This window comes from Dromiciops gliroides, chromosome 3 (assembly GCF_019393635.1).
Source record: "Dromiciops gliroides isolate mDroGli1 chromosome 3, mDroGli1.pri, whole genome shotgun sequence".
In the NCBI taxonomy this organism is placed as follows: Eukaryota; Metazoa; Chordata; class Mammalia; order Microbiotheria; family Microbiotheriidae; genus Dromiciops; species Dromiciops gliroides.
The window spans coordinates 661621990-661634677 of record NC_057863.1 but is presented as its reverse complement, the minus strand read 5'-3'; positions in this window follow the sequence as shown (position 1 = coordinate 661634677).

Below are 12688 nucleotides of genomic sequence, written 5' to 3'. Positions count from 1 at the left end.
CGTGTTGATTTGACAGAGTGGTCCTTTCTCATGGGGAGGGAAAAAAAGTATAGGTAGAGCAAAAATGAGAAACAATACTGGAAGGTTGAGTATCTGCTAGACTGCAAAATCTTTGGAGGTTGAGGAAACTATTGGGGCTTTCCTTGGTGGGTGGTGGAGAATGGCTGAAGACTCCTGAGGATCAGAAGAGGAAGGTTCAGACTGGCTGTGGCTGAGATCAGTGGAGTGCTCTGAGCTGAATGGACCAGAGAGACACACAGACATCAGGAAGATCTTTTAGGAAGTCAGCATCTGAAGAGACTGAAGGATGGCAGCCTTATGCAAGAGAAAGTCAATAGCTTGGAAAAAAATAATGCCTTAAAAATACAATTGGACAGGGGCAGCTAGGTGGCGCAGTGGATAGAGCACTGGCCCTGGAGTCAGGAGTACCTGAGTTCAAATCCGGCCTCAGACACTTAACACTTACTAGCTGTGTGACCCTGGGCAAGTCACTTAACCCCAATTGCCTCACTAAAAACAAAACAAAACAAAAAAACAATTGGACAAATGGAAAAGGAGGTACAAAAGCTGACTGGGGAAAACAACTCCTTAAGAATCAGAATTGGGTAGATGGAAGCTAATGACTTAGTGAGACAATAGGGAGAAGTAAAGCAGAACCAAAAGAATATAAAAGTAGAAGAAAATATAAAATCCCTCTTCAGAAAAACAGCAGACCTGGAAAATAGATCCAGGAGAGACAACCTAAGAATAATTGGACTACCTGAGGACCATGACCAAAAAAAGAGCCTAGACAGCATATTTCATCACATTGTAAAGGAGAACTGCCCCAATTTCTCAGAACCAGAGGAAAAATTAGTCATTGAAATAATTCACTGATCACCTCCTGAAAGAGACCCCAAAAGGAAAACTCCAAGGAATATTGTAGCTAAATTCCAAAATTACCAAGTAAAGGAGAAAATGCTGCAAGAATCCAGAAAGAAACAATTTAAATATCAAGGAACAACAATCAGAATTACACAGGACCTGACAACTTCAACATTATCAACATTACAGGGCTTGGAAATATGATATTCCAGAGGACAAGGGAACAGATTAAAACCAAGAATGTACTACCCTTCAGAATTAATCATAATCTTTCAGGGGAAAAGATGGATATAGGAGACTTTAAAACTTTCCTAATGAAAAGTCCAGAACTGAACAAAAAGGTCAATCTGCAACTACAAGACTCAAGAGACCCATAAAAGGGGGGGGGAACCAAAACATATTATTCAATAAGGTTAAAATGTTTACATCTCTATACAGGAAGAAGATACTTGTAACTCTTGAGAATTTTATCTTGATTAAGGCATATAGGAGGACTACAAAGAGACAGAAGGTGTGGGTATAAGTGGATTCTGATGTGATAATATTAAAAAAAAACATTAAGGGGCAACAAAAAGGATTATACTGGGAGAAAAGGAAAGGGAAGGCAGAATGGGGTAAATCACATCACATGAAGAGGCACATCACATGAAGAGGGAAAGAAGGGAGGGGTGAGCATTGTTTTGACCTTACTCTCATCTGATTTGGCTCAAAGAGGTAATACAATACACACTCAGAGCAGAATATATTATGCTTTAGCTGAAGTTAAAAAAAAAAAAAAGCAGGGGTAGTAATCCTTATCTCAGACAAAACAAAATCAGAAATTCAGCTAAGTAAAAGAGATAAGGGGGGGCAGCTAGGTGACACAGTGTATAGAGCACCGGCCCTGGAGTCAGGAGTACCTGAGTTCAAATCCGGCCTCAGACACTTAACACTTACCAGCTGTATGACCCTGGGCAAGTCACTTAACCCCAGTTGCCTCACTAAAAATTTTTTTTAAAAAAGAGATAAGGAAGGAAACTATATCTTGCTAAAAAGCACCATAGATAATGAAGTAATATCAATACTAAACATGTATGCATGTATGCACCAAGTGGTAGAGCATCCAAATTCTTAATGAAGTTAAGTGAGTTACAGGAAGAAATAGATGGCAAAACTAAATTAGTGGGGGATCTCAACCTCCCCTTCTCAGAAAAAGATAAATCTAACCACAAAATTAATAAGAAAGAAGGTGAATAGAATTTTAGAAAAATTAAATATGATAGGAAAAACTAGCCCAATCTGCTTAGGATGGGGCCTTAGGGTACTGCATCCGCCATTTCTTGGTCCTCATGGCCACTTCTCCAAACTATTAGCCTATTCAAAGGTCCTTTTCACACCATTCTCATCCCCTCCCCCCATACCTTCTCCACACTATTGCCAGACTCACCTTCTTCATAAAAAGATGTAGTCCAAGTCCTTCCATAATATGGCACCACCCTTCCTTTCTACCCATGGTCTGATGACATAACTTCCCTCCACATGACCTACACTCCCACAAGACTGGATAGCTAACTCCCTAGTCCCCAAACAAATACACTGAATTCTCTCAGTAATCCTGTGAAGGTGGTGCTCCAAGAGAGAGGATCCCCATTTTGTTTAGTTCAACATGATGATCATGATGGTGGTGATGGGGGTGGTGGTGATGCTGCAGCTAATATGGATCAAGCATTGTGTAGACTGGTGGTACAAAGACAAAAATGAAACCATCCCTATCCACAAGGAGCTTATAGTCTATGTGGGCAATAACATGTACATATGTGTGTATATTAAATAGAGAAACAAACAAGATAGGTCATTTGAGAAGGGAACCACACTAGCAACTCTCGGGCTTTTGAGAAGCCTGATGGAGGGGTCTGGTGGAATCTGATATAGGTTATATATGTACAATCACATTAAACATATTTCTGCATTAGTCATAATGTGAAAGAAGAATCAGAACACAACCAAGAAAAAAAAAGTGGAAATGGTATGATTCAATCTGCATTCAGAATCCACAATTCTTTTTTCTGGACATGGATCACATTTTCCATCATGAGTTCTTTGGAATTGTCTTGGATCGTTGCAGTGCTAAGAAGAGCCAAGTCTATCACAGTTGATCATCACACAATGTTGCTTTTACTGTGTGCAAAGTTTTCCTGGTTCTGCTCAGTTCACTCAGCATCAGTTCACTTAAGTCTTTCCAGGTTTTTCTGAAATCTGCCTGCTCATCATTTCTTACAGCACAATAGTATTCCATTCATATACCACAACTTGTTCAGCCATTCCCCGATGGATGGGCATCCCCTCAATTTCCAATTCTTTGCCACCACAAAGAGAGCAGCTATAAATGTTTTTGTACATGTGGTTCCTTTCCCTTTTCTATGCTCTCTTTGGGATACAGACCTAGTAGTGGTGTGACTGGGTCAAAGGGTATGCACATGCACACTAAAATGTATCCTGGTACATAACGTTTTTCCAGAGAAGTGGTTGTTCATCATTTACCAACACACCCCTGAAAGTGATACATGAAGGGGAGTAACATGTAATAAGGTACAGACACATAGGAAGGGACCAGGGTGAAAGGCTTTCGATGCCAAACAGGGAAGTTTACATTTGATCCTGGGACAATAGGGAGCCCCAGGAGTTTATTGAGAAGGAGAGTGACATAATCACATCTAAGTTTTAGGGAAATTCTACATATACTTTGTACACAAATATATGTGTATTGTTGGCTCCTCAAGGATGAAGCTTGTATTGTTTGGGACTTTGTATTGCTGTGATCTATTTAGTGTCTTGGCTCTGGAGCTAAAAGGGACCTTCAAAGTCACCCCCTTCCTTGTACATGTATCCTCCTCAGTTGTGTGCTGTGGAGTGCCATGGGGACATGGGGCTGGGGGCTGGAGGGTGGTAGAGAGCAGCCCGAAGAATGGAAAGGATGGGCTGAGTTCAAAGAAGCTTTCTTCACTGACGGAGCCCCAGCTGAGCTTGCCCCAGTTGTGCTCATTAGAGAAAGCCCCTTTAATTGGTCTTGTGGGAAGCCTCTCCCAGACCAGAGGAGGCTGATCCCCACGTGCCGGGGCCCCAGGGCCCAGCTGGCAAAGCAGACCTCAGCTGGGGAAATGAACATGAAGCCCTGGGATGCTCTGGGCCCTGGTCTGCAGGGATGGCGAGAGGCAGAAGAAACTTGGATCAAGGAAACTTTTAATTCAATTTAATCCAAGAAGTTTTGATGAAGTGTTCACCATGGTACAGGCTGTTCTAGGAGATACAGGGAGTACAGGGACAGGAACAAAATGTTCCCTGACCTCCTTCTGCTGGGGAAAAGTACAATGAACACAGAAATATATTTTTTAAATATGCAAAACAACTTTGCAAGGTGGGAACACTAACAACTGGTTATTGTTCAGTTGTGTCTGATGCTTCATTGACCCCATTTGTTGGCAAAGATACCGGAGGGGTTTGCCATTTCCTTCTCCCGTGGATTAAGGCAAACAGAGGTCAAGTGACTTGCCCAGGGTCACACAGCCAGTAAGTGTCTGAGGCCAGATTTGAATTCAGGAAGTTGAGTTTCCCTGACTCCAGGCTAGTTCTATCCACTGAACCACCTAGTTATCCACTAACAACTGGGGGCATTTAAGCAGAGCAATGGTGAGAAGGGAATCCATGCCGGGCATGGGGGACAGTTTATGCAAAGGCCTGCAGCTGAATGGAGAGCGGATGAAGATACTGAGGAGTGAGAAATCAGGAGGGCAGCTGGTGGCCCAGTGGATAGAGCACCAGCCCAGGAGTCAGGGGAACCTGAGTTCAAATCTCGTCTCAGATACGAGCTGTGTGACCCTGGGCAAATCATTTCACCCTCTTTGCCTCAGTTTCCTCATCTGTAAAGTGAGCTGGAAAAGGAAATGGCAAACCCCTTCAGTATCTCCCCTGAGAAAACCCCAAAAGAGGTTGTGAAGAGTTGGACACAACTGAAAACAACCCAAACTCAGCCTAAATCGGCAGAGCCAGATTGTTAAAGGCTTTAAATAGCAAACAGAGGAGTTTGCATTTTGCCCATGAGGCACAATCAAGATTTATTAAGTGCCTGCCTTGTGCCATGCCCTGAAGGTTTGTAAGCAGGGGATCCCCCAGGATCACTGGTGAGGAAGATGGAGGGAGATGAGGGGACAGAGGGAAATGACAAGAGAACAGGAGAGACAGAGGAAGACGATTATGCAGAAGGGATGGAGGGAAGGAGACAAAGAATGGGAGAGGGGAAGGGGAAGAGGAAGAAGAAGAGGGGATGGAGAGATGAAGGGACAGGGATCCATACCCGCAATAGAGGGGATGTTCTGCTTTCTTCAGTCTGTTTGTATATTCTCTGGGACACTTTGAGGCCTGTATTTGTAAGAAAGGGACTTGTCATTTGTCTGCTTAAGAAAGTGAGTCAGCTTCTCCCACCCCCTTGTATTTAACTTTGCAGGTATTGCATTTTGTCACTTTATATTGATGTTGTTCATGGGTATGGATGTATTTGTGGAATTTACTTCTTATATAAATATTTTACATACACACACTTGTCTCCCCATTAGAAAGTAAATTCCTCATGAGGCATTTTTCATTCTTTATACTTGCATCCTCAAAACCTCACAGTGTCTGTCACATAGTAGGTTCTTTGTTTTTTGGTTTTGGTTTTGGTTTGTGGCTTTTTTGGCAGGGCAATGAGGGTAAAGTGACTTGCCCAGGGTAACACAACTAGTAAGTGTCAAGTATCTGAGGCTGGATTTGAACTCAGGTCCTCCTGAATCCAGGGCCAGTGCTTTATCCACTGCGCCACCTAGCTGCCCCCACATAGTAGGTTCTTAATTAACACTGACTAACTAATTCAAGCTACAGTGTATGTTGTAGGTGCTAAATGTCTGCAGGGCAGCTAGGTGGCTGAATAAATAAAGTTTTGTGAATAGTTCCTCCATAATTTCTACCTAAAATCTCCTAAAAGGCCCATGAATATTAAGAGTCTATGTGCAGGGCAGCTAGGTGGCGCAGTGGAAAGAGCACCAGCCCTGGAGTCAGGAGTACCTGGGTTCAAATCCGGCCTCAGACACTTAACACTTACTAACTGTGTGACCCTGGGCAACTCACTTAACCCCAATTGCCTCACTAAAAAACAAAACAAAACAAAAAAAGAGTCTATGCAAGGGCAGCTAGGTGGCACAGTGGATAAAGCACTAGTCCTGGATTCAGGAGGTCCTGAATTCAAATCCGGCCTCAGACACTCGACACTTACTAGCTGTATGGCCTTGGGCAAGTCACTTAAAACACATTGCCCTGAAAAAAAAAAAAAGTCTATACAGGCTTACTCAGTGTGTGAGAATTGAAAGGTGAAGGAGAAGGGAATCAACCGCAAAGAGATACGGGTGCTGGCCAGACCGGGATCTCATCAAGTGTTGACAAGATACTAGAAACTCGTGCCTCTCGGCTGAGCCCCTGGAAGTTACATCCAAATAAGGACAAGGAGAGAAGGCCCTGATCAGATGCTTTGGTTCCTTGCCACGGCTGCTGACCTTGCGTACAACTTGGCAATTTACCTTCTTTGTTCTGAGATCTATAACTTCCCCTTCAAGAAGGTAGATTTTTTGGAATCTCACCCGTGGAGAGGATGCTCTGCCCGGGGCCTGTCCCAGCTAGAACTCTGGAAGCTGTGAACTGGGATTCCCCAGCTAGAAATCCAGATGTTGGTGCTCTCCTGACTTGGTGATGACTTTATTTTCTGTTTCTTGGGAATCTCACCCATGGGCAGGACACAAACGGCCCCTGATAAGCTGTAGCTTTGCAATCAGGGGCTGTTGCTCTACCAGTTTGGTGAAGCCGTCTTTATTTTCTGTTTCTTTAATTGTTGGTTTGTTAGTGCTATCGGTCTATGGTTTATATGCTCTAAATAGAATTGCTTCTTTCCTCTTTTATAATAAATTATATCTTAAATTGCTAAAGTGAATGTGTTATTATTGTGCTTCTTTTTCTTTTTCTTTTCTTTTCTTTTTTTTTTTTTAGTGAGGCAATTGGGGTTAAGTGACTTGCCCAGGGTCACACAGCTAGTAAGTGTTAAGTGTCTGAGGCTGAATTTGAACTCAGTTACTCCTGACTCTAGGGCCAGTGCTCTATCCACTGGGCCACCTAGCTGCCCCCTATTGTGCTTCTTGAATCCAAATGGAGATCCTATCTGGTGCAGCACCTAATGAACTTTTCCATTACAGTGGCTTGGTAGATAAAGCACCAGGCCTGGAGTCAGGAAGATTTGAGTTCAAATCTGGCCTCAGATACTTCCTGGCTGTGTGATCCTGGGAAAGTGACTTCACCCTGTTTGCCTCAGTTTCCTCATCTGTAAAATGAGCTGGAGAAGGAGATGGCAACCACTCGAGGTCTTTGCCAAGAAAACCCCAAATGGGTCACAGAGAGTCAGAACAACTGAACACTGTTTGTAGCCTGCAGTTCTCTATTGCACGATGCCTATTATTTCCTTGCATAACCTGCATTAAGTCCTGGCTCCTTCGGGGTAACCCTTCTGTGATTTCTGGTAGCATAACCAGGTCCTGAATTGCCACAGCAAACTCTTGTCTCCATTCACAAATCCACATGACATAGACATGCATTCATCCCCCCTTTATCTCCATGTTGTCAGCTGGGGCAGAGTCATGGGAACTGTGCCCATGGAGGAACTTTTAGATGTCAGCTATTTCGTGGCCGTGTAGATGAGTAACCCACTTTGGGGGACATCTGACCAATGCCAGGACTTGTGCGACCATCCAAAAGGGTCCTGTAGGGTTAGTCATGTGCCCTCAGAACATCCCCCAATCCTCTCCCTCCTAGCTAGCCAGGGAGTATCCATCTTCCTAGAGTTGTCTTAAAGCAACGGGCCCTGCTTTCTGTTAATATCAAACAGGTTTTTATGAAGATATTTTCCAAATCTCTTGTTGTCTATTAAACTTTGCCAAAGGTACCAGAGAGTAACCAGTTAAGATTGGCATTGCATAGGGGCAACTAGGTGGCACAGTGGATAGAGCACTGGCCCTGGAGTCAGGAGGACCTGAGTTCAAATCCGGCCTTAACACACTAGCTGTGTGACCCTGGGCAAGTCACTTAACCCCAATTGCCTCACCAGAAAAAAAAAAAAAAGATTGGCATTGCATAGGCATTAATTCCTTTAAATGTGTTTTTTCCATTGAACTTTGTTTCCAAGGGACATACACGGATAGCCAAATGGATCCCAACCTTCTCTGGGATAGCCTCCTATCTGGAGGAGACCCAAAATACCTGCCTGTATGCATTGCCTTGCCCAGTGGTTCCAAGGGATCTCCAGATTCAAGCTCAAAGCCTTCAGCTTCTTTCTTTCCTTGGTATACATTAGGAATGCTAACCCTAGAAATGATGGGTGGGATACTATTAGAAAAACCTGGAAAGACCTACATGAGTTGATGCAAAGTGAAATGTGCTGTATACAAAATAACAGCAATATTGTAAGATGATCTGCTGTGAAAGACTTGGTTATTTTCAGCAATGCGATGATCCAAGACAACTCTGAAGGTCTTATGAAAAATGCAATCCATCTACAGAGAGAGAACGGATGGTGAATGAATACAGATTGAAGCATCATTTTTTTGGTTAGTTCCTTTATCTGAAGTTTTGTTTTTGTCTGTTTTCTTTTACAACCTGGCTAATGTGGAAATGTTTTGCATGGCTGTTCATGTAGAGCTTATATTGAATTGCTTGAGTTCTCGGTGAGGGGGAGGGAGGGAGGAAGAGAATTTAGAACACAAAGTTTTTTAAACATTGATGTCAAAATTTGTATTTTACATGTAATTTAGGAAAATAAAATTCTAAATATTGAAAATAAACAAACAAACAAACAAAAAGAATGTTAGCCCCACCAAGTCCAAATGACATGCCGTTGTTGTTGTTTGGTCCTTCAGGTATGTCCAAACCTTTGTGACCCCATGGACCACAGCCCTTCTGTCACCCACTGCCTCTCCAAGTCTGTCCAAGCTGACGCTTGGTGCTTCCATGACACCACCTCATGCTCTGCCACACCCTTCTCCTTTGGCCTTCAGTCTTTCCCAACATCAGGGCCTTTTCCAACAAGTCCGGTCGTCTCATTATGTGGCCAAAGCATTTAAGATACAGCTTCAGAATTTGGCCTTCTGGTGAATCGTCTGAATTAATATCTCGAAAGTACTGGAGAAAACTACCACGAGAAGCAGACACCATTTAGTGGGTTTCACAATGGGGCCACCTAACTGGAGGCCGTCCACATACACGTGGCTGTTACGACGTTTTGGTCTGGCTGGCTCTTTAACATGAAAGCCAAATCTATTCTATTTAGGAAAGATGATAATGAATTCAAGGCCAGGCAGAACCATCAGGGGCTTAAACTATCTCCACAGAAAAGGTCACACTTTGTATCAATTGTGTGGGTGATGTGGTTTTTTGTTTGTTTTGTTTTTTAGTGAGGCAATTGGGGTTAAGTGACTTGCCCAGGGTCACACAGCTAGTAGGTGTTAAGTGTCTGAGACCAGATTTGAACTCAGGTCCTCCTGACTCCAGGGCCGGTGCTCTATCCACTGCGCCACCTAGCCGCCCCGGTGATGTGTTTTAAAGAGAAAAACAGTCTTCCATGTGGATTTCAAATACTCTTGTGTTCTCGCTCTATGTAGGTCTATTGTAGATTTGTAGTAAATATTGGCAGCTGGGGGGCTCAGTGGATAGAGTGCCAGGCCTGGAGTCAGGAAGACTCATCTTCCTGAATTCAAATCTGGCATCACATACTTACTGGCTATGAGACCCTGGACAAGTCACTGAACCCTGTTTGCCTTGGTTTCCTCGTCTCTAAGATGAGCTGGAGAAGGAAATGGCAAACCCTTCTATTATCTTTGCCAAGAAACCCCAAATGGGGTCACAAGGAGTCAGACATGACTGGAATTGACTGAACAACAACAACAAATTTCAGAACTCCGCTCTTTTATCTGAATTGTACTACGCTTATTACAGATTATGATGTATAAGTATCATATGTCATTTTGAATGTATCATTTTTATCTTTGGAAACCCTGTGCTTGGGCCAAAGCAGGCTTTTCACAACTGTTTGTGCAGTGGAGTTATGGGGTGTGTATAGCAGCAGGTGAGAATGAGCTAGGAGCCCCAGGAGGATCCTAATGGGTCCCAGAGCCGCTTCTCCTGCCCCAGCCCAACCTGCTTCTCTGGAGCCGACCCTCCCCCTGACTCCCAGAGAGCACTAGGAAGTTGTACTTTTAGCCAGTATTTGTTGAGAGAAAGATAATGATCTCCAGCTGCACCTCGGCTTGGCCTAATTAACGACCAGGAATCATTCATGGAAATGATTAGCCCATGGGATAAAAGTTTGCTCCTTCTCCTGAGACATCCCCAAGTCCCTTTCCAAGCAGTGTTTTTTTTCCAATTAGTGACACTATAACTGCTGCTCTGGGAAGGCTAAGAGTTCATGGAATTTGTTGCCCATTACTCTGCTCCATCCAGTCCCCTAAGCAACAAACAGATGTGCCAGTGGTTATATAAGTTTTACTTCTAGAATTATAGAACCTAAGGGCACTGAACATAAGGGAGGGGGCAGCTAGGTGGCGTAGTGGATAGAGCACTGGCCCTGGAGTCAGGAGTACCTGAGTTCAAATCTGGCCTCAGACACTTAACACTTACTAGCTGTGTGACCCTGGGCAAGTCACTTAACCCCAATTGCCTCAACTAAAAAAAAAAAAAAAGAACATAAGGGAGAGAGGAAGCTTGGATAAGATATCAGGGCCATGTGACACAGGACATCAGGAACAAAGGGCCCAGGATGCCCGGGCACGATGGCTTAGTTCAGTTCAGTTCAGCAAACATTTGTGAAAGGCCAACTCTGTACCATGCACTCTACCTGGCACTGTGGATGCAAAGCCAAAGTCAAAGCAGTCACTGCCTTCAAGCAGCTATGCTTTCTGAGGGGATACAACATAGACAGGGAGACAGATAAAAGTAGATATAAAATTAAAGGAAACAAAACAACTTGGGGCTCCGCCAAAGTCTTGGGTGGGAGTTGGAACCTGAACTGGGTTTCCAAGGAAGATAGGAAACAGGCACTGACTATGTGCCAGGTATTTTATAAATAGGATTATTAACAAAAAATAAAATAAAATAAAATAAATAAATAAGTAAATGGGATTATTAACCCATCTGATGCAGACAGAATTTAAGTGATTTGGGGGCAGCTAGGTGGCACAGTGGATAGAGCACCAGCCCTGGAGTCAGGAGGACCTGAGTTCAAATCCGGCCTCAGACACTTAACACTTACTAGCTGTGTGACCCTAGGCAAGTCACTTAACCCCAATTGCCTCACTTAAAAAAAAAAAAAAAGAAAAGAATTTAAGTGATTTGGCCAAAGTTACACAGCTTAGAAGTGTCTGAGTCTTCCTGACTCCAGGTTCAGCATTCAATCCACTATGGTACCTAACTACCCCCTAGGCATCCTGCCCGGCAGAGATCAGGAGGCAGAACAGTCCAAGTGTGGAAAGCACAGGGAAGAAAATGATAAGGGCAGCTAGGTGGCACAGTAGATAGAGCACCGGCCCTGGAGTCAGGAGGACCTGAGTTCAAATCTGGCCTCAGACATTTGACACTTACTAGCTGTGTGACCCTGGGCAAGTCACTTAACCCCAGTTGCCTCACCAAAAATAAAAAATAAAAAAGAGTGATATAAGTCTGGAAACATAAGTAGGAGGCATATTGTGGAGACCCTGAATGCAAGACTGAGGGTTTGAATTTTCTTTTGTGGGTAATAGGGAGTCAAAGAAGATTCTTAAGCTGGGGAGTGACATGGTTGAAGATGAGTTTTAGGAATATCAATTTCTCTTCTGTGTGGACCATGGACTAGAAGCAGGGATCTCAGTCAGGAGGCTGTTGTAGTAGTCCAGAGGACAGTTTATGAGAGTCCAAATAAAGGTGGATGTTAAAGATGTGATGGTGATAGACTCAAGACTGCAGCTGAAAAGGATATGGGGAAGAGAGTAGAAAAAAGAGCCCAGGATGACTCCAAGTTTGCCCATGGGGATAACCAAACTAGTCAGGAATCTCATATTTAGGCCTCATTAGAACACAAAGCAATTTTGCAATACTTCAAATTAGGCAATTTGTATTTCACCTCAGCTGGGCACTGTCCGTTCCAACTTGGACTTTGGGGTGGCTGGGGAGGGGGAGGGAGGGAGGAGTGTGAGAAGGGCCTTCTGCAGAAAATGGAAAGGAAGCAAGGTTTTCTAAGAGCTGGAGATGAGGACGGACGGTGTGCCAGGCATGGGATGCTGCAGGTACAAAGACACGGTGATGGTAGATGCACTGTATTGCGGGTGGAGCAGCCAAAAGGCCAGTTTGGGACAAATCAAGCTCCTTTCCCACATGATACCTTCTACCTACTTGAAGAGAATTATCATGTCTCTTGATGTCAGAGCTGGAAGGGGCCTTTGTTGCTATTCAGCCATTTCAGTTGTGTCTGATTCTTCATGACCCAATTTGGGATTTTCCTGTCAGAGGTTACTGGAGTGGTTAGCCATTTCCTTCTCCAAATCATTTTCCAGATGAAGAAACTGAGGCAAACAAGGTTAAATGATTTGCCTAGGGTCACACAGCTAGTAAATTCTGAGGCCAAATTTTAACTCAGGTTTTCCTAACTTCAGGCCTGCCACTCTATCCACTGTGCCACCTACCTGCCCTGGGAGGGGCCTTACCTTATAATAATAATAGATTCCATAAAACATTTTAAAAAATAATAGAC